This window comes from Xiphophorus hellerii, chromosome 20 (genome assembly GCF_003331165.1).
Source record: "Xiphophorus hellerii strain 12219 chromosome 20, Xiphophorus_hellerii-4.1, whole genome shotgun sequence".
Classification (NCBI taxonomy): Eukaryota; Metazoa; Chordata; class Actinopteri; order Cyprinodontiformes; family Poeciliidae; genus Xiphophorus; species Xiphophorus hellerii.
Genome location: NC_045691.1, coordinates 3,118,069 through 3,124,087, shown reverse-complemented (window position 1 = coordinate 3,124,087; position 6,019 = coordinate 3,118,069). Strand labels below are relative to the sequence as shown.

Here is a 6,019-nt window from a genome sequence, read left to right as displayed (position 1 = left end):
TCCCTGAATTCCCATCATTCCTGCTCTCATTTCTAATTGGCTGAATTGTTTCCAGACTGTCCTCCCTCCGTTTCTTTGTTTGCAGGAATGCAGCTTGTTTTAATGTGACGGATGAAAACAGGAGTCCGGTTCTGTTACCAGACCCGGCTTAAAAAGACACAAAGAGACACAAGCGACAGAAAACGCATGCCGACTCCTGAACCGTCGCGTTGACGTGAGAGCTCTGCAGGCAGCCAATCAGAGAGCTGTTTACTTAGCTCACGTAATTAGCTCGTTGTTTTGACATGTGGTCGGATTGTGTGGAGGTTTGAGGTTAGAGGAGCAGAACTGAAGCCAACGAGTCGGCCATATTTAACCCCAGAAAAATGTGTTGTTGTAGCAGAGCCTAAGTGCCAACATGTGACTGACACAGGAGAAATGAAGACCAGCTGAGCCAGGAGAATCAGAGTTAGCTTCACAGCGAAGCTACATTGCTCTGTTTGATGAGTTAACTTATATTCATAGGAAATTAACTAAGATAAACCATAAAGCTGCAAAATCACAGCATATAAACCTAAAAAGCAGCAATGTTTCTGCACTTAGCTTAAAGATCGTTGCCTCATGCAGTCCTGGCTGAATCCAGCCTGAACTCGGGTCACATGGTAAAAAACACCAGAAAGCACAACTAGTGTCACTAAAGGTGGGCAATCATGTCACCAGGCAGTAACTGGAGCCTCCAACAGTCAGTCAGAGCTTTGAGGGAAGAGCTTTAGGCCTCTGTGAGTTTCCCACCATTGATCCCAATCAGTAGGCATTATTTCAACATAAAGTACATCAAGACACACTCCAAAGACAAGACAGAACCAGATTTTTTATAAAGTAGCTTCATTTCCTGACATGTGGACCCTGATATCAAACGTTTTCTGATCCCAAGACGGTTGGACAGGAAACCGTGACGCAGATTTAGAAAAAGGATGTTGGAATCCTGCAGGAACGTTTTGCGTTACTTTCACACAGCTCGTTGTTTTGTTGTTTGAAAAAGGCAAACCTGCTAGATTTTACACTGCAAAAACACAAAATCTTAACAAGTAGTTTTGGTCTAGTATCTTAGCACACTTGAAATAAGACAAAACTAACTTAAAAATAACATTTCAGCAAGATATGGGAGCTTGATTTTAGACAATAATTCCTTAATATTGAGGAAAAAGTACTTGCTCCATTAATTTACTTGTAACATGGAAAAATGTCTTGAAATAAGTGAAATAATCTCCCAATAGAACAAGAAATTTTTCATCAAATGAATTAAGCTTAAAACAAGCTTCTATATCTTGGTGAAACGATATTTATAAATTAGTTTTGTCTTTTTACATTTGCACTAGAAACTAGACAAGAAAACTTGGTGAGATTTTGAATTTTTGCAGTGCAGCTGGAAATCAGACTTCATAATGTTATTAAAATATTGTGTTGTGTTAGTTGTGCAGATAAAAATCAAACATTTAGCTTTTTATCTCAATTTTTAAATGCCAGATTTTAAAATATCAGTTACTTTCAGGTTGACAGTTTTGGCTCAGGAGGTAAAGAGTTTGGACCCAAACGGCATCAGCCCACATCCTGCCTGGATCATGTTGCGCCCGGTCGGCCCGGTACGTGCCGGTCGGCCCGGTCCGGAGGCCCACGGTCCGCCCTGGAGCTCGGCCTCGTCGCCGCTGACCTCTGGTCTGTCGGGTTCACGGCCCTCTCAGGGCGGTGTCGGGTGACGGACGACGCGGTGATTGGAGGCTGCCATCTTTAAACGCTTCCACATGTTTCGGCCTGGTGTGTGGGAAACGGGCCTGAGACGCTGTTGGTGTTATGGAACCAGTCTGCGCTCTGGTAATCCCGCTCTCCTCTTCCATAAACAAGAAAAATGATCCAATCAGAGCAGAAAATGTGGAGACAGACAGTTTCTCTGGGTGAGTTTTGCTTTCACTGGATAATTTCCTACAAATACAAATAAACCATTAAACTAATCAGCTATTTGGGAAAGATATAAATCTGAGAACACATAATGATAGCAATTATAATAAAAACAACTCAGGAGGATGTTTTAACATATTTATACCTCCCAGATTAGAGCAGCAATAACCCTGTAATCCCCTAAATTATGAGGGTAAATATGGTGATGAAGGAGTTTCTATAATAATAACAATACTATAACAATAATTGTTTCTAAACTGCTGACATATTAAAATTATTCATATTTTCTCTCTTATTGTTAATATGAGGGTGAAAATTCATCATAAATCAGAAAGTTGAAATAAATGTCCCATTAGAAATACTTTAATCCCAGCAGAAAGCTGGCAGCTGGTGGGACTGGTTGCCTCACTGTGTCAGAGGCATTTTGATTTTATGGTCATTCTGAACCTTCAGCACCTAGAATCATGCATTAATCCTCTGTCAAACCCGGCTGGTCGTAACTGATGACATCACTGTTGCCATGTCAACTGGAAAACTAAAAAAGGTTTGGAAAAATAATTGTTTCTTTTGACACTTTTTTGTAGATTTGGGAAATTTCTGGAGCCAAAGTTGAACACCCACCAGGGGGCGCTGCAGGTGGAGGCTAACCATTAAAAGTTGAGTCATAACAGAAGCAGATGTTTTGAATTTCCTTCATTTCTGGGCTGAAAATCTGCAAAGTTCTGCAGATCGGAGCGGGTCGTTAGTTAGAAACGGGTCGACGCCGCTCTGACTCAACCTCCTTCCTCCTCTCACAGCAGAGAGTCAATCACTTCCTGTTATTAGGGCCGAGTGAGGGTCAGAGGTCAGGGCCGAGGGTGGAGAACAGACGCAGCGTTGACAGGAAGGCTCCGTCTCCTCAATGATAGGAGGAATCATCGAGGAATGACTGGAATTTCCTGACAGATTCAAACCAAATGTTTCCGATTTCTCTTCTTCTCCTTTCTCCGTTTCTCTTATGACCCAAATTATTGCTGTTCATGTTTGACTGTAACTTTATGACCCCATAGTTTCTACATCAGTTGTTGATGGATTAGTGGACTCTTAGATGGATGGACTCTTATTACTCCTGTTGGATAATAAAAGTTACTAATGCTGCAGGAAACCATTTCTGGGTTGCCATGGTAACCCAGTTTGAGTTCCTCACCTGTCTGTCTGTAAGAAGCCCCACCTGTTTGCCGAAACTTTTCCTGCAGATCCCAGGTGAATGCTGGTAACCCATGGCGACCGGTTTCCCAGCAGCTGATTGGTCAGAAAAAAAGATCATATTAAATCCTTCCAGTTTGTGTCACACCTAGAAAAATGGACCTGAACTGTTCTCCACAGAAAGAGTTCAACATTTTGTTTATTATTTGGACATTTTGGGTCAGAAGCAGAAAGCCCTGATCCAAATCACTGTAACACATTTTGCTGGATGATAAATTGTTCCAGACGTTATTGCAATAAATGATTGTATTGTTGTTTTTGAGACTATTTTCATGGCATCATAATGCAGGAACACATCCTGAAATATCAATAAACTTTAAATTCCAATGAACATTTAACACTGAAACTGGAAGACATTTAAAATACCCAAAACAAATCCATAAAAAATAAACAACAATAAATAAAATGAGTTCCTGTAAATAAAATTGTCTTTCAGAAAAGGTTTAATTGAGACCAAAACGCCAGATTGAAAACTTTTTTCATTCAGTTTTTGGTAGAAAGAGAAAATTAACGAACCTGTTAAACTGTTGAGTTTAATTAATTGATTTACTACGACAGGCCTAAATATTTGTAGTCATAAGCTAATTCCAGATATCTGGAATGTGTGGAAGCTGATTTATTTAAAATCAGCCTGCCATACACCTGAAGGTCCGGACCGGGTCAGGAGAAAACCCGACCCGGTCCGGTCCGGCATCTAAAACCTTAGAGCTCGTTTTAATTTGTGTAATTTAAACATTGTTTTGCTTGTTGCGACAGGCCCAGTCCAAGGAGAACCATCGCAGAGTTCCTGCTGTAGGTTCTGCTTCGGTTCTGAACCTGATGTTTCGCATTAAATCCGCTCGTCGTGCTTCAGCCCAAAGCCGCTCGGCTCGGTTCTGCCTGGAGGTGTTTCCGTGAAACTGGATCAGGCTGTGGTTCTCTCCAGCAGCGTGTTCGGGCCGTCAGAAACAATGTGGATGAGTTACACCTCCTGCATTGTTCCCCAGATCAGCCCGAGCTGCGGGCGGATCCGGTTTCACGCCGCCGGCTCGACCCGCCAAGTCCGGCACAAAGAACAGACGGCAGATATGGAGCCGAGCAGAAACAAGATGGAGCCGGTCCATCAAACACACCTGGTTTCCATGACTTCATCTGCGGTTCTGGAAGCGTAAAACAGAACCAGTCCGACTTAATGAGCTGGTTGAAAACTATTTCTCACACCTCCTGTTTGTTCAGCACCTGGACAGAAGTCCAAAGTTCAGGTGTGACGTCACTCCTCCACCAGCGGCACCCAGAACCAGAGCTGGGTCCAGATCCACCAGAACCGGTCCAGATCCTCCACAGGGGCGCGAACAGAACCGAAACTGAACTTTTTAAAATTACATATCAGATTCTCATCATCTGTTTGCTTTTAGGTGAATTCAGGTCCAACATCTTTCCGGTTTCTCTTTCCATCTCCATTTAACCAGGAATAAAACTCCAACATCTCTTTTAACCAATCAGTCATCGAAACAGTCAGCTACAAAAACACAATAACCAGTCAGCGTTAGAGCTCCTTTGTGGGGAATTATATGGAGCTAAATTGAGGCCATAAAGTTTGTTTGAAAGAAAAAACTAAACTAAAAAAGGTTTGAATCTGAAAAGTAGTTTTGAACATTTTTTTCTTAAGTTTAAAATGATTTTTCAGTTCCATTTTTTTCAAGTTTCAAACTTAAATTTGAGTTTCAAATTTCTTTTCAGCTTTGAAATTATTTTCAGTTTAAATAAATGTTTAAAATTTCAAATCCTTTTTTTGCTCATTTGTTTTTCTTTTGTGCCCAGTAACATACAGGAACATTGACCAACATTTTTGATGTGTACTGATGATTTTGATGATGGTAATTGATCAAATGTAATGTTTATTGGTTTCTCAGTTGGTGACTGTTTGATGTTTTTATGGCTTTTTATTTTTGCATTGTTACGATGTAAAACACTTTAAACAGGTTTGCTGCTGAAATGTGTTGCTCTAGAAAGCTTGACTCGACGTTGCTGGTGTGGGAAGCTGGAATTTCCGAAAGCTGACAGAATAATCAAGATCAGCAAAATAAACCAAACAAAACCCAATGAAAACCAACCAGAACTCCAGTAGAACCCCTTTACCTGTTTCTAAAGGCAGAGGCGTTTCTGTCCTGTCTGAATTTCTGCCGGGAAGAAGGATTGCAGGGTTGGGTCATAATTTCGCTGAAAGTCGATGCTTCGCCCTGGGGAGGGGCTGAAAGCAGAAAGTCTCGGCTGAAAGGTTTATTTTTTTGTGTCCATCTAGAGTTGAATCATCGGGTTTGAGCAGGAGAGCAGGCGGTGAGTCACTCAGGTGCAACAGGCGGCGGGCTGCTGCCAGACATCCCGTCATTCTTTCCAACGCTATAAAGTTAGACGAGAGAGACCAGCTGCGTCGCCATGGCAACAAGAAGTCCTACCATCACTCAGCTGGGGTTGGGGTACCACCTTCCTGAGATGACCGTCATCCGAACCGAAGTGATCCTTGAACACCTTTTTCACATCGCAGGAGTCACGTGATCAACAGCCGAATGTTACTACTGGCAAAAATACAGAAGAAGACAACAGGAAGTAGTTTTCTTCATGGTTTGGTTTTGTTTTGTTTTTTCAGACAATGCGCATCAGGCGCCACCAGAACTCACAGATTCCCAGTTCATCAAAAGTCATGTTGAATCCTTTGCCGACTACAATTTCCCCAAAACCCGCTGCCAAGCTTGTCGCTCCAACGCCTGAATAAGATGCTGACGTCTCTGATGGATGAATTATGGACATACTTCATGTTTAGATACGTTGCCCCATGAATTTTAATGATTTATCACGGGAA

At 41.9% G+C, this 6,019-nt stretch overlaps 1 long non-coding RNA gene across 2 annotated transcripts; it reads right to left on the bottom strand.

Annotated features, from left to right (window-relative positions):
• Positions 1-1,449: 1,449 nt before the first annotated feature.
• On the bottom strand, positions 1,450-4,650 carry LOC116710669 (uncharacterized). 2 transcript variants are annotated; one of them, XR_004337112.1, is made up of 3 exons: positions 4,293-4,650; positions 3,146-3,216; positions 1,450-1,867 (listed from the first exon to the last, which is right to left on the bottom strand). It is a non-coding gene; the product is annotated as an uncharacterized LOC116710669 (long non-coding RNA). The 2 variants fall into 2 exon arrangements; XR_004337113.1 differs by having other exon boundaries at positions 3,146-4,319; positions 4,399-4,650.
• Positions 4,651-6,019: the final 1,369 nt, after the last annotated feature.